The sequence below is a fragment of the Tursiops truncatus genome, chromosome 9, assembly GCF_011762595.2.
Source record: "Tursiops truncatus isolate mTurTru1 chromosome 9, mTurTru1.mat.Y, whole genome shotgun sequence".
Classification (NCBI taxonomy): domain Eukaryota; kingdom Metazoa; phylum Chordata; class Mammalia; order Artiodactyla; family Delphinidae; genus Tursiops; species Tursiops truncatus.
This window is the reverse complement of record NC_047042.1, coordinates 58,460,662-58,477,008: the sequence shown is the minus strand read 5'-3', so window position 1 is coordinate 58,477,008 and position 16,347 is coordinate 58,460,662. Positions and strand designations below refer to the sequence as shown.

General features: G+C 41.7%; 1 protein-coding gene across 8 annotated transcripts in view; it reads left to right on the top strand.

Annotated features, from left to right (window-relative positions):
• The window catches only part of TRIL (TLR4 interactor with leucine rich repeats), a 118,837-nt gene that overhangs the window by 59,203 nt on the left and 43,287 nt on the right, over nucleotides 1-16,347 (top strand). Inside the window, exon 4 of one of the 8 annotated variants that reach the window (XM_073809775.1) lies at nucleotides 13,813-14,338. The exons of the other annotated variants lie outside the window; for them this stretch is intronic. The gene's annotated coding sequence lies outside the window, so the exon portion shown is untranslated. Of the gene's footprint in view, nucleotides 1-13,812; nucleotides 14,339-16,347 lie in introns of those variants that run through there. 8 annotated transcript variants of the gene reach the window in all.

Here is a 16,347-nt window from a genome sequence, read left to right as displayed (position 1 = left end):
TATACGTAATTGGCAAGAGATTAGTATCTAGTATTTATAATGAACTACAATAAATCAATAAGAAAAAACCTAGTAGAAATAAGAAAATAAGCAAAAGAAAGAAATGAGTATTTCACTGAAGAAGACACATACATGGTGAATTAAATCATGAAAAGATGCTCAACCTCATCGGTAATCAAAAAATACAAATTTAAACTACAACGGGATTTGTCTTCTACCTGCTTGATTGGCAAAAATGTAGAAGTCTGACAATACACAGTGTTGCTGAGAATGTGATTCTACAAGAACTCTCACACCCTGCTAGTGACTTACAAACTGAAAGAATCATTTTGGAATAAAATTGCAAACAACAGTGTAAAAGCTTTTCAACCAGAAATTCCACTCTGAATTACATATCCCAGAGAAACTCTTGGGTACCTGGATCTGGAAACACATCCAAATTATGGGATTGTTCATAATAGCAAAAATGAAACAGCTTAAAATGTTTACGAACAGGAGAACGAATAAGCTGGTGTATTTCTAATAAAGTATATTGTGGAGCAGTGAAAATGAATAAAACATAGCGACTCCAAACCATGAAGAATTTCAGGGACATAATAATGACAAGGTGCAGGAGATTACATGTAATGTGATACCATATTTATAAAGCTCAAATACCAGGAAAACTAAGCATTGTCTCCTGCATGTTCAAGAATGTACATACAGGATATGACAATTTGTTTTAAAGCAAGAGAACTATCAACACAGCATTCTAAGAGTGGTTTCCCTCAAGAAAGAGGTGGAGCATACAGGTGGATGCTGTAATATACTGGTTTCTAAGGTGAGCAGTGAGGTGACAGGTATCATTTTATATTTCTAAGTTAATATATATTACATATCTTCTCTTTCATGTATCAGATATTTCATCATCACTGTCATCAAAGAATCTTACAGCTTTCAGAGATACAGTCTCCAGCTTCGCTCCTTTTTGAGAACGAGGCCACGAGACTCTCACAAAAACCTCACCCTCCTTCCACACTTTTTCTCAGCTGCTCCACCTTCAGATCTCCTTCCTTTTGGCAAGTTTTCTGCTCTTCACCCTTCTCTCTGACAACCCCCTTGGACTCCTGGCCCAGGCAATCCTCGCAGGCTCAGGGACACTCAAAAACACTCAAGCTGGCCCTACTCAGTTCCCCTAAAACCTCAGCCTCAGTTTGAGCCTCTAGTCTCACCGGCTGGGGAGAGGCAGTTGGACAGCAGGCCCCAAGCATGGCAGGGCCCAGAGAAGCATCAGCAGACAGGCCATGTGAACAGTTCTAATACCCTGGGCAAAGGAACACAAAGGGACTTGTAGACCATTTGTTAATATATTTAGTAAACCCTTAGAGCTGTTTCAAGAGTGTATACTTTATTTAGCCCTTGCTTGGGCAGATTCTAAATAAGCAGAGCTAAGAGTAAAAAACAATTTATTGTTACATACTGCATTGACTGAACTTGAATTCATGGTGCCAGGGTTCTGTGAATTATTTAAATAGACAGATTAAATTTTTTATTGTATGGTCCCAAGCTGAATTTTATACATGGGTCATGGGAGATTGAATAATTGGTTCCATTTCTTCATTCTTCCTCATTCTTCCTGGTATCTACCCCTTTTGCCATTTGACTTTGCAGTTCTCCCTAGAGATGGAGGGGAAATCCCTGCCCCTTGACTAGGGTGCAGGCATGTGACTTTGTGATGCAAAAGGAGGCTCTCTGCCTCCACCGTGAGGGGACTCTGCCAGTGGCCGCCTGCTCATCTGAGACAGATGAGAGCTCCATATGGCAGACCTGATCTGAACCCACAGGCTGGAGCCAAACCCTAATGAGATCAGCAAAACTGCCCAGCCAACCTGCAGATGCATGCAATAGAATAAATGCTTACTATTGTATGTCACTGAGTTTCAAGTGGTTGATATGACATTCCTTTGTCACCAGGTGACTGATACACTGGTCTAAGGATTACCACAGCTTTCCAAGGGATAGCAAGTACCACAGGAACCACTTGGCAGTAATCACACTTCTCACCACCACCACCATCATCATCCCTTTATCATCATTATTAGGAAAGAGTAATTGCTGTGAGCACTGAAGCAGTTTCTGAGTTTGATTCCTAGTTCTGCTTCTTAATAGCTCTGTAATCCTGGGCAAGTTACTGCCTTAAACCCCAGTTTTCTTATCTACTTACTTTGTCTACCTCTTGGGGATTCCAGTGCCTCTTAACACAATGAAAGCTCTGAGAAGTTCTTTAATTAAAGAAAGCCTTAACTTTGTTTCATCTGGTTTTATCCAAAGTTGTTTAACCATGAAATCCTTTTATTTGCAGAAAACCATTAAATATCTCCCGGGACCCACATCAGTTGGGACATGAGAACTGGTTTTCAAGTGTTGCTTAGTGGCCAGTAACGTGGTCAGATGCCCTCCATGCAGAGGAGCCTTTGCCTGGTTCTAAAATATTTCCTTTCTAGCAACAATAGAACTTTACTGTCTTTTTCTCATTTTCTGCTTAATATAATAATGATCGGAAAGCCTTGCTTTAACTATCCAATTTAAGCACTAAGTCTTTTGGATAACTTTTCAAATATGAGACAGAACTCAATCCATTTAAAAGTGGAAGACTAAAGTCAAAATTATACTGCCTACAGAATCACCAGTTTTCCTTCATTTCTTTTTCATGTCAATGCACACTGTTCCAAAAGCCAAAACCTCACCTCTGAACCCTTGCCAGAGGACCAGGTTCATGTCTTCATCATTCTGCTGAACATTCTTACCAGCACTTGAAACTCAGAATGTCCAGAATGAAACCAACAATTAAGTGAAACTGTTCTTCCGATTTCTTCAGTGTAGTTAATGACAATGCCATCTTGCTGGGACCTGGGCTAGAAACCTCAAGGTTATTGGTCCTTTCTCTTGCTCCCTCTGTTTCCCTAAGCCCAAGCATTTACTGGTCTTATAGATTTGGCCTCTGTCCTGTCTTTTACATCAGTCACCTCCTTTTTCTTTCTATGCTCAGGGTCAGGGGTAGCAAACTTTTAATGTAAAGGGCCAGATAGTAGATATTTTAGGTTCTGCAGGGTCATATAGCAACTCTTCATCTCTGCCATTGTAGCCTGAAAACAGCCACAGACAATACCTAAATGCATGGGCATGGCTGTGTTCCAGACAGGCTGACTGAATATGGTGGGTTATTTGCTAGCTCCTGCTCTAGGCTAGCTTTCTTTATCTTCACAGCTAAAACCTGCATTTGTTTAGGGATTTATAGATTGGTTTGTGCGTGTGTGTGTGTGTGCATTTGTGTGTGTGTGTGTGATGTTTTGCAAGCTCACAGCCATTCCACACTGTAAGTATTGTCTTAGTTGGCAGAAGAAGAAACTGAGTTTGGAGAGATAAAGGGACTTCCAAAAGTCCCACAGATAGTAAGCGGCAGAGCCAGGATTCAGACCTAAATCTTCTGCCAAATTATCTAATATTCTGCCGATGGGAGTTATCTGGGCCACCAGCTCCTCTGTGAACTCCCAATCTTCTGTCTCCATCTTCAACATTTGTCCTCATAAATGACCACACCATTTTCTAAGTTATAGCCTGCTTCACGTCACATCTCTGCTCAAAGGCTTCAAAGGCGCTCTGTTTCTCAGCTAGGTACAAACTCCTTATCTAGTTTTCAAGACCTTCTATAGCAGAGTCACAATTGCCTTTCCAACAATAACTACATGGTTGTCCTGTTGGAATCATACTTGTCACCCAAGATCTACTTCATGTGCTGTTTCCTGTGAAGAATTTTCAAATCTATCCAACTGTCATGTGTTGGTTTCTTTGGGAAGTAATCTCTGAGTTAGAGCTTAGCATATAGGATGTTTATTAAGGAGTGTCCTTGAAGTCAACCCCTGTGGAAGGGAGGGGACGAGAGCAGGAGCTCTAGTGATGGATCAACAACAGATGCAGCCAACACATGGGGAGCTCTGGAGCTAGAACGATCCTTAAGAGGTATACTGAGTCGAGCCAAGATGTCCAAGCTTTTGCTTCCACATCAAACAATCAATAGATGTGGCTTCTTGGGAGAAGGTATGACTTTAGACAAGGTAGCGCTCTGTAGATGGGACAGTCCCTGAAGGGGCTGACAGCTGAATGGTTGTATGTCATCAGCACTCCCAGCAGCTGAGACAATGAGTCTGTCATTGAAAGGTAATCATGGAAATGTCCACCACATCAACCTTATGTTGAGTTTCTTTGTAACTCTTTTTTTTTTTTTAGAAATTTATTTATTTTATTTATTTAGTTTTGGCTGCATTGGGTCTTCGCTGCTGCACACGGGCTTTCTCTAGTTGCGGCGAGCAGGGGCTATTCTTCCTTACAGTGCACGGGCTTCTCATTGCGGTGGCTTCTCTTCTTGTGGAGCACAGGCTCTAGACACGTGGGCTTCAGTAGTTGTGACTCGCAGGCTCTAGAGCGCAGGCTCAGTAGTTGTGGCGCACGGACTTAGTTGCTCCATGGCATGTGGGATCCTCCTGAACCAGGGATCGAGCCCATGTCCCCTGCATTGGCCGGTGGATTCTTAACCACTGCACCACCAGGGAAGTCTCTCTTTGTAACTCTTTGATTTGACATTTCTTACACAATTTACTGTAATCTGCTTTGTTTTACAGTTGTGTGTATACTTGCATTTCCAAACCTGTATTATCCCCTTCTTTGCATGTTAAAGGACACAGTATGGAAAGAGCATGGATTTCCAATACACCTGGCTTGAATCTCAGCTCTGCCTCTTATTAGCTGTGACCTTAGGCCAGTCCTTTAACCTGTCTGGGTTCCTGCTTCCCGATGTGGAAAATCATAGCGCCGAAGTATCACAGAGTCTTCATGAGAGTAGCATGAAATGACAAATACAAAGGGTTTGGCTCATATGAGTCCTTGATAAGTATTAGCTTCTTCCATTTTGAAGGATGAAACTCATTTTGGTGTCCACCAAAGCAACTATCATAGTGCCATAAACATATAAGGCACTTGATAACGTCTTTGTTGAACCTTTGAAAGCTTCTTAAATTCATTCCTACTGCTGATATGAATTCCTTATATGTGTATGGCCTATCCATGTTGGATCTAACTTACTTGGAGACTTTGGAAAAAGAACTGAGTGAAAGACAGCGAGAGGAGGGGGGTTGGGAGAAGGAAGATAAAAGATCTTATAATGTTTCTTTGTATGGGTTTGAGTGTCTGTATATGCATGAGGCCATTGGGACCACTGGGTAAACACTTCCTGAGTGTCTCTTGTTGAAAATCCATCATTTAAAAACCATCTGTCTTAAGAACCATAGGACAGCAACAGAATCACAAAAAATTAACCAAGGCCTTTGTTCTCATAGTTGGCAGTGCTTAATGACAGTTCTGGCCCTCTCCTTGCGGCTACAATCTCTTTTGCAGCAAACAGCAGTAAATGTCAACTCTGAAAACCACCCAGTTTGACAGCAAATGATTTAAGCACCAAGGGTGACAAGGAGACCATATTTTATTGAGCCATTGAGCTGGCTTTGAGGACTTACTTGCTGGCATTTTATATCAGATGGGCTAAGATGCCTACATTAGCAGGTGCGAAGTGTTGGCCTGGGAGTTCATATTTAAAAAAAAAAAACTCAGTTTGCAACAAAAGAGAGAAACTGGAGCTGACTTTCCACATTGGTTTAAAAATGAATTTTGGAAAATTCTCATGATCCATGTTCATCTAAGTATAAATTCCAGAGAGTTATACTGTCCTCATCCTAACTAGTAGGTAATTATGTACCTTGGACGCCACCACTTATAACTTTCCAAGAAGCCCCTGAGATTGGCAACAATTTCTTGATTTATCTGAAAATTCCTCATTTCAGTGGAATATTGTCAATGGCATTTTGCAAAAAAATGAAGCTTACTAACACATAATGCCTCATCTCTTATCACTGTTGTCGCCTTGAATGCAAAGCACACACGCACTTGTGCAGGCTAGACCCTTTCCAAAGCTGCCCATCCGGGTTGGTGAGTGGGGGCTGAAACCAGGTGTAGAAATCAAGCTCTGGCCGCATCCGTCACAAGGGGACACCTTTCTTTAAAAGCTCAAATGCTTTCATTGAAGGCAACTAATTTTCATAATTTGAATTCTCTTTATTACACACAAAAGCTCAAAAAAGCTCAAAGAAAAATAGATACCATATAGGGAAGGGAGAGGAAGGAAGGTGGGTATGAATATTAAAGAGTAACACAAGGCATCCTGGTAGTATAGAAACTACTCAGTAACTTGACTGTGGCGGTAGATACACAAATATATGCACCTGTGATAAAATTGCATGGAACTTACATGCACACACAAATGAGTACAAGTGAAACAGGGAAAATCTGAATCATATCAATGTCAATAGTTTTGTTGAGATATTGTTCTGTAGTTTCTGCAAGATGTTATTTTTAGGGGCAGCTGGGTATAGGGCGTATGGGAGCTCTATTATTTCTTAGAACTGCCTGTGAATCTACAGTTATCTCAACATAAAAAAGTTCAATTAAAAAAATAGATACTCCAGACTTCACAACAGGCTATGCCTTTAGTAGGGTGGTCCTCTTCCTCTTTATGGCAAAGCTTCAACTTCATCAGCTAGTGGGAAAAGATGAATGACTTACCCTGTTTTATTAATAATAACATGACTTGGCCAGGACTGGAGGGAAATGATTCTTGATCACTGTCTGTGTGCATTACAATGACCTTATCACAAACATTTTTTTCCACTGACATTTAAGAGAGAATATAAATATGGGTGTGAATGTTTTAAGCAAGCCCCAAGAGACAGGAGCTTGAGATTACAAATCTTCAGAAGTGTTTTAATAGTCTGTCAAACTCAGTTGACAATGTTTTATCAATTATGGAAGCTATTTCCATAATGATAAAATTAATGGTCAAGAAGGAGATGGAGAATTTCTTTGACATCTAAGCATAAAATTCATCCCAGGGGTTTTACAGATAAATCAAACCCAGTGCTCCCTTTGTTAATGAAGAGAACCCGTATCAAGAGGATACTTCAGTTCCAGAAACATCATTAGTAGGGAAGGAAATAATAGAGAAAGTACAGGGAAATGTTCCAGGATGTCAGATAAAAGGCAGCCTAGATTAAGAAAATGTTAAATAGTAACTAAAATGAAATCAAACATCACACAAAACACACATCACTGTGGGGATGCTTGGACTACGGTTTCCATGCTCTTTATATCTTTAGTTTGCACAAGAGACTTCCGGTGATGGAGAGAGACTCCCCATTGAAAGAAGATTGTATATTGTCTCCCTACCCATGCTTCCACAACTCCACACTCAGTGCATTTCTTTTTTTTTTTCTGGAGACATAATATCATAAGCACATAAACCATAAGCACATCTGAGAGCATATTAAGAAACCAGTTTTTAAATGTCGTAAGTGTACCACGCACGATATGTCCCTCTCTTCACACCTTAATTCTGCCTCCTTTTATTCCACACCTATTATGTCTTTCAGATTTATTTGGTAACGTTCCACCAATGCTGGAGGAAACTTAAAGATGAGCCCCTTTATCCCTTAAATAGCTTTAAAGTCAAATAAATAAATATACATTAAATAAGTCTGACACAAAATAACATTTTTTATTTTCCCAAGCTACTTCAGAGAGGGATAATATCCCTCACATAGAAGGCGCTAAGTGCCCTTGCACTTCTATAGTAAAATTGATAGTTTCCTCTATTATAGTTAATGCTAGCAATGAACTTGGCCAGGGGGTTTGTCCAGATCAAACAAACCCAGAGCCTTTCATTACAAAATCTCATCAGGCACAGCGGATCCTACAAAAGGCCAATTTCTTCCCCATCTGCCATCTCAGAATCGTAGAAAACTTACATTTTAATCTTTGAAGAAAATGTTCCCTTATTATTTGAGAATAGTAGGGTTCAATGGATTGGTTTGGGACTATCTAGGGATCATCGGAAAGGTGGTTCAACAAGGCTAGTTTGTGATCAACTATTTTTCGGAGCCTTTGGCCAGGAATCATTTGTTTGTACCATGCAAGTTTTCCTTTATTTAGCCAATGGGGCTTTCTGGCTTTAAAGGCTTTTAAGGACAGGGATCATTTATCTTTGTATTTTTTATAAGAATGAACCCCAGTGTCTAGAGTGGACCCAACTGAATTTCCGCCCAGTGTGATCGTGTTTCTCTCCCACACGGTGTTCACTGGCCCCACGTGTTTACTCACACCTGTCAGTGGATTGATTCCTGTGGTTCTTCAGACCTCAGGATAATGGCCAAAGTCCTCTGGGTCACTTTCCCAGCCCTGCATGACCTGCTCCTACCAACTTCTGTAGCCACACTGGCCTCTCGCCTTTCTTCCCCAAGCTCCTCAGCCCCATGGTAGAGCCTCACCGTGTCCCCACTGGAATCTTCCCTGAGCTCCTTGACCAGCTCATCCCCCACAAACGGCACTTAGCACACGCACCAATCCTGGACACCCCCATCAAGGGGTGATTTTCCATTCATTTGTGAGCTTTTAAAAATTAATTCCTGGCTTCTCCAGTAGACCATAACTTTCCTGGTGGCAGAGTTTGTTTCTTCCTCCTTTGCCATGAAATCCCCAGCACCTAGCACTGTGCCTAGCACATGGTGAGCATCCAGTAATGCTGGTTGAATGGATTCATGAATGCAGGATGCAGAAATATTTTACGGGTGGCCAGGTTTAGAAGTGGGTGGGTAGGAGAGAGAAGAAATAGAAGGGAGCATGGGAAAAGCAGAGAGAAAGAGAGACAGGGACTACAAGGTATAACCTAAGTATTTTACAAAAGCAAAGAAGGATCATATAATTACATCCCCAATACAAGAGAATGAATTATACGATGTAAACCAAACCCATGTAACGATGCAAGAATAATTTCTCAGTTCGTTCGTTCAAAAAAATATGTCTTAAGCAACTACCAAGAACAGTGCTCAGTGTTAGGGGCACAGCAATGGACCAAACACTCTAAGTTCCTGCTCTCGGGGAGTTTGAATTCTATTTTTGAAAATATTTAATGTAGAAGCTGGTGCTAGAATATGTAGAAAAATAAAGGAGGATGAGAGGGAGACAGTACAGAAGGTGCTCTTTTAGATAGGGTGGTGAGGAAAGGCCTCTTTGATGGGGCAGTGATCTGAACGAGGCCAGGGAGGAGGCTGGTGAATCCTGGAGCAACAGGCTTCCAGGCTGAAGGAAGAGCAAGTTCAAAGGCCCAGAGGCAGCAGCGTGCTTGGTAGAGGAATAGTTAGAGAGGAATGAAAATACCTTCCCCAGATGTGGGGTTTTCCTCTTACTGCTCACCCATTGGTGCTCTCCTGCCTTCTCTGGGTAAGTTCTCCTGGGCCTGGTCGGGGGAGGCTCTGCTCCTTTAAGCCATGAGGGATCTCAGTTTCCTATATAAAGGGATCTAGCAACCAGGAGCTTTGGGGAGCCTCTTCTGCCTTAACTCTGCTTTTGTCTTAACTCTGACTTATTGGCCATCCACCTTTCTCTCTGGGCTGTTCTCATCTTGCCCTTTATGCCTGACTGCCTGCAATGCCCTTGCCATCTCTTGACTGTGACACTCAGCCGACGGCTACCAGGTTGACCTGACCTGGAATCTGGTTCTCCATGGCACAGACCCCCTCTCGGGGGTGCTCCCTCAGACTTCATTAGGTTCCTGGAGCAGAGCCAGCATGGGTTAGCCACCAGCAATCCTTGCCAAGGTGTTACCTGATAGACTCTTAGTGTTAGTCCTCCAGAAAACATCACTGTCAGAAATATCTGAGTAATTTCCAAACCCAAAGGCATGCTTCTTAAAAGGGTGCAGAAGATATTGCAGTGCGAGGGAGGGGGTTGTCTCTGCTTAGCATGCTTAAGTCACATCCCTGATACAGCCTCTACATGATTGGAACATTGAACTTGTCTAGCAATGTCATTGACAGTCCTCTCTCTCCCAGGAGACGGAATTCAAGGCCACCAATGGCTCCCTATGTCTGTTCTGGATGATCCGTCTATAGAAGAGGGTGTGGAAACAAACAGTGCCACCCCTCCCTTAGAAATATACCTTAATGCTCAGTGACCATCTGGAATCTCACTGGCTGCTTTCTGCCTTTCCTCTGGAATTCAACAGTTGTTTGCATTTCTCTTAAGAAGATGCTGTTAATCTCAAGACATAAAAAACCATGCAGTTCCATGGTAGTTGGGCTTTTAACGAATACAACTAATCATTTCTAAGGGCTGGTGGAAAGGATTGTAACAAGGGTGTAAATGGAGAAAGTATGAAGCCACTGTTCTTTATTATTGCCCTAACGTGCTGTGAAAATAAACTCAAATATTGTAACAAAGAGATATAATATTGCCTTTTTCTAGGCTTGGATAGGACAGAAAGAATTCTTTTAAACTCTTAAAGGTTATTACAGGACCCAGTTTATAAGCACCAGCTATTACATTACAAGTGAGAACTTGGATTCTAGCTGCACGTAAGGTACAAGGGTGCATTTGAAAAGATAGCAGAATCCTCTTGTCATCTTTCTCCTAGCCGTAGTATATATTCCATGGTTAGTGATCATTAATTATCAAGTTATTGATAGAAAGTGCATCTCTTAATACTTATTTGTTCAACCTAATAGTTGGTTATTTAAACAACAGTTTCTATTATAGGACTTACTAACTCATCAAACCAATATTTATTAAGCCTTGGCAAATGATACGTTATACTGATATCTATTCCTTTGTTCATATATCTGTCTTATTGAAAATATAGTGTTTAGAGATTAAGGGCCCTTAATAGGATCTTTCTTTGCTGTTTAACTCAAGACAATGATGAGTATCAATGACTACATATACTTTCTCTGATGAACACAGAGAGAGAGAGAGAGAGAGAGAGAGAGAGAGAGAGAGAGAGGGAGAGAGAGAGAGAGAGGGTTGGTGGCGGGGGGGAGTATAACAGTAACTTAAGTAATAAAAGTTCCACATTTATGCATTCAGGTTATGATTAATTTATAAAACGAATGAATATGCATAAAAAACACAAAATATAAATGGGTTGAACTCTGTGGTGGGCATTCTCTCATTCTGGCTGCCCTTTCCTATTGGCACTCCAGTTTCCTTTGGGGGAATTATGAAATCTCAGGGCAAGTCTCCCAGGAGATCTGTGGTGTAAGAATCCCTTTGGCTTGAATTTGCCAGAAGTTTTAGCCAAGAATCCCAACCGATGTATACTTAATGAAGAACAAGGGAAGGAAGGAAATAAATAGTGCTCAGAATTTCAGAACACATCTTATTGTCAATGATTAAGATACCGTATCTTAATGTCAATGAACATGGTGGAAATAAATGGGTTAATATTCATGCTTCATCTTAAATGTCTTTGGATGGAAAGTGCTTCATTAGGACAGCAGATTACTATTACTGACTGCTCACTGGGGTATGAAGAGGAGAAAAAAATCAATAGTCACTACCTTCCTTGGTCAATAGTGTTTTCTAAATCCTTATGTAGTCTAAGCTGAGTTATTTCACTTTTTAAAACTGTGAGTCATGAACAAAAAAATTAGCATAAAGTAAGATGCTTCTAACATTAAGAAAAGTACTTCCTATTTATTCTCCTCTATTGTCTACTCATCAAAACCCTGTGTGTGCCGCCTCTCTCTGTCAAGGGGGGTGTGTTTCAAGATCCTTCCTGCACCATCAACAGGGCTGAATGACCTGGCACTGGGGCAGATCAGGGGTGGGATGGGGAATTGCTGCTCCCCTCCCACCCCTGCAGACTTAAATTTTGCCACAGAAGCATCTTTTCCATGGGTTACTGAGATAATGAACTATTTCCTCATAGTATTCTTTGTTCACAATCCATGGCATGTTAGATGGAAAGGGTACTTCAGACATCATTTGGTTTAACCCTGTCACATTTTGGAGGAGAAAACAGAAGCTAGTGTAAAATAACACAGTTAATTTGGGTGTGAGAGGGCAGACTGGAGTTTTGTTCCTAGACATGACTTTAATCCTTTCATTGAAGCCATTGACTTTCTCCCACAGAAATCATTGTGAGGCACAGTGCTGTGGTCAAGTGCCCTACTTAATAAAACTGTACATTCGTTTACGACTGTAGGCAACACTGTCCAATAGTACTTTCTGCCGTGATGGAAATTGTCCATGACGATGTGACTAATGGACACTCAAAATGTGGTTGGTGTGGCGGAGAAACTGAGTTTTCTTTAACTTTTTATTGTGTGAGCACAGAGAGTTCCCTATATCTTTCTCCCAGCTTCTCCTGACATCAACAACTTACATAACCCATTACACTTGTCAACATGAAGAAATCAACCTTGATACAATACTACTAACTCACCTACAGGCTTTATTCAGATATCACCAGTTTCTTCTACTAGTGTCTGTTTTTCTGTCCTAGGATACAATCCAGGATCCCACATTGCAGTTACTCATCGTGTCTTCTTAGTCGTGAAGGACTGAGTATTTAAGTTGATTTGATTTAAATTTAAATAGCCACATGTGGCTAGAGACTACCGTAAGAGACAGGGCAGCTGAGAACGTACAAAATACGTTCACGTCCGTTACTTTCTTTAATTCTGGCGACAACCCAAACCTATGACTTATCTCATCACATCACTGGTAAGTGGCAAAGTGGCTGAAAGCTTCCAGGGTTTTCTGACCCTCGGCTGCATGCACTTCCCACTATACCACAGCTGCTTCCCCACAGTGACACGTGTGACTTAAAACTCACAGGAGACTCTGATGTAACATTTATTACTAAGATATGTGGAAAAATCTATATGTCTTAGAACATCTTTTAAAAAGCAAACCGCCCTTTGGAGTGGAAAAGGTCTCAGTATTCTGGAAGAACGACTCCTCCTCTCTCTGACCTCGAGATAGATGTTGGATCCTAGACCCCAGTCTTGGGACCTCTTGTGTATTTACACACTCTCTCTAAGTGATCTCATTCAGTTCCTTGGCTTTAAATAACATTTATAAATTGATTGGCCCCAAATTTATATCTCCAGGCCAAACCTTGCCCTGAAACTCCACCTGCTTCCCTCCCATAGTCATGGGAATGTCTCACGGCATCTCAAAGTGAGAATTTTGCATGCTCTCGGATGCCCAGTCCAGGCTTCGCCAAGTCTTCACAGCTCTGTACGTGGCACCACTGCTATTCATTACTCAAGCTGAAAACCTACAAGTCATCCTTGATTCCTTTCTCTCTTGTTCTCATTTGCAACATCCAAACCATCTGCAAGGGCTGTTTTTCTCCAACATGTATCCACGATCATCCACCTCCTTTGAAGCCTCATCTTCTCTTACCTGGGTTGCTGCCACTGCTGCTAATCAGTCTCCAATCAGACCTTGTAACTTCCCTCTTTTGAATCATCTGACAGCTTCCCACTGTCCTTAAAATAAGACCCAACCACCTCAAGATGTCTTTAAAGGTCCTAGACGATCCCCTGTCTACTTCTCTGATTTCATTCTCTGTACTCTTGATTCACACCTTTCCAGCCAAATCAGACTTCTGTCAAACCGAAAACTCAAACCCACCAAAGAAGAACTCATCCACTTCAGGGCTTTGACAGCTGCTGTTCCCTCTGTCTGGAAGTTGCACCTCCAGATCTTTGCATGGCTGGTTCCTGGTATTAGGGTCTCAGCTTAGCTGTCACCTTCTCACCGAGACCTTCCCTGACCGCCCACTCACTTTCTACAACATTGCCCCAATTATTCTCTCCGTAGCAGTTACCCACTCTCTGAAATGATCTTGTTTGTCCTTTGTGTCCCCTTGGTTATCTCCAACAGGGATGTCAGCTACCTGAGACCAGAGACCTCCCCTCTTTTGGGCACCGTATCTCCAGCACCTATAAATGTTTGGTACATGGTAGAACCTCAATAAACGCCATTGAGTGAATGAATCAAAGAGGGCTCACACACCGACATTTATGTGTCAAGTCCATTCCTATTGCCTCGTTAATGATTTTCTGAGTGGCATTCAGGGTCAGCCCATTATCGTGTGTCTCTCTCTGGGCCTCACAGTCATGTGGGTAACAGAATGACACACCAGAAGTCATAGCCATTGTGTTAGATAGGCTAGGTGAGGTGCGGCTGCAGTAACAAATACCCTGAAAACCTCAGTGGCTGAAGACAACAAGAGGTTTTTACTCACACGAACTCCATTGCAGGCTGGGCCACGCTCTAGGGCACCTCTTCTCCATGAGGCATTTCCACTATCTGGACTGTTTTGATATTATCATGCTGCCATCATAATCCGTGGCTCCCTGGTCTCCTAGCAAAGAGAGAGCCGGCAGTTCACACACCAGCTTCTAAATGCTTTGGCCCAGAAGCAAGAGACTCTTTTTCTTTCCTTTTTTTTTTTTTTTAAAAAAGAAAGGATAATAAATGGATATTAATCAACATTTAAAATATATGATACATTATGTTGCGTGTTTTTGGAACATCGTGGTCATTTGTCACACAGCACCCACCAGCTTATACTTGAATATGACAGAAGGGATTTACCTGGTTAGATCTTAACATCACTTTTAGGTTATTTACAGATAAGCTAAAATGCATATTAAAAACTGGTAATTTTTCTGGATATAAAATTATAAACCTAATTCTAATTTATTAGCTATTTACCATTCTTTTCTTATAACTGGACATGGGAAAAGGGTGAACATCTTTGCCAGGTTAAAAGGGATTATAAAATGAACAAACACTCTTTTTGATCACAGCCCATTAGCCAGAGCTGCCCACGAGACTCTGCCTAATTGCAAGGGGGCTTGCAATATGGAGGAGTGAATGACTATTTGGTGAGGAAAATGTCTCTTGACCTTGAACACACATAAACCAACTCACACCTGTCCAAGGGAGATTATCTGAGGTCCCACCTAGTCACTGCATCCAGCTCTAAGTCCTGGATCTGCAGGGGATGTGCTATGTGTGGCATCTCTTCTGGGTCAGGATAAAGCTCATGATGGTCCAGACGTGTGAACTAAAATGACAGATTATCTGCCCCCTCCCCCCACACCCAATATACAATGGTGGTACAGGGATGGGGCAACCACAAATCATGCTCCCTTTTGGAAAAAAGAAGATTGTAAGACATAACGCAGTCTCTGGTCAATAACAGGGTTCAACCTCCTGCACTGTCGGTGGGAATGTAAATTGCTACAACCACTATGGAAAACAGTATGGAGGTTCCTTAAAAAACTAAAAATAGAACTACCATATGACCCAGCAATCCCACTACTGGGCATATACCCTGAGAAAACCATCATTCAAAACGAGTCATGTACCACAATGTTCATGGCAGCTCTATTTACAATAGCCAGGACATGGAAGCAACCTAAGTGTCCATCGACAGATGAATGGATAAAGAAGATGTGGCACATATATACAATGGAATATTACTCAGCCATAAAAAGAAACAAAATTGAGTTATTTGTAGTGAGGTGGATAGACCTAGAGTCTGTAATACAGAGTGAAGCAAGTCAGAAAGAGAAAAGCAAATACCGTACGGTAACGCATATATATGGAATCTAAAAAATAAAAAAAGGTACTCATGAACCTAGTTGCAGGGAAGGAATAAAGAGGTAAGCATAGAGAACGGACCTGAGGACATGGTGTGGGAGGGCGAAGCTGGGGCGAAGTGAGAGTAGCATCGACATACATACACTACCGAATGTAAAATAGTTGGCTGGTGGGAAGCAGCAGCACAGCACAGGGAGATCGGCTCGGTGCTTTGCGATGACCAAGAGGGTGGGATGGGGAGGGTGGGAGGGAGGCTCAAGAGGGAGGAGATATGGGGACATGTGTGTGCATATGGCCGATTTTTACTTTGTTGTGCAACAGAAACTAACACAGTATCGTGAAGCATTTATACTCCAATAAAGATCTATTTAAAAAAAAATAACAGGGTTCAAGATTCTTCACAGTGTGTGGCTCCACCTGTTGAAGTTTCTTCCTTCTTCATTATTTTCCTTGGTCAAATATGAAGTAGGGGTCAGGGGACATGTCCTGTTAGAGAGATGAATGGCTCTCTCAGCCCATTTCCTGCTTGCAAAATATTAAATCTCAAATAGATTCTTTCGAACCAATAGCAGTTTTCTCATCTCTCTGCTTCCAGTCAATTCTATAGCCAGCAACCACGCCCATCGCTCTTTTAGAGAAATGATCCAGTCTTTATTTCCTTGCTTTCTTACCTCCGTGGCCCTCCATGTCACAACTTCAGGGTGCTTTTCTGCTTTGGTGGGAAAGCTACTCCTTTCATAGGCTTTTCCTGGGGTCTTTTTATCCAGCGGAAAGGTTTCATTGAGCACCATACCATTAGTCTGA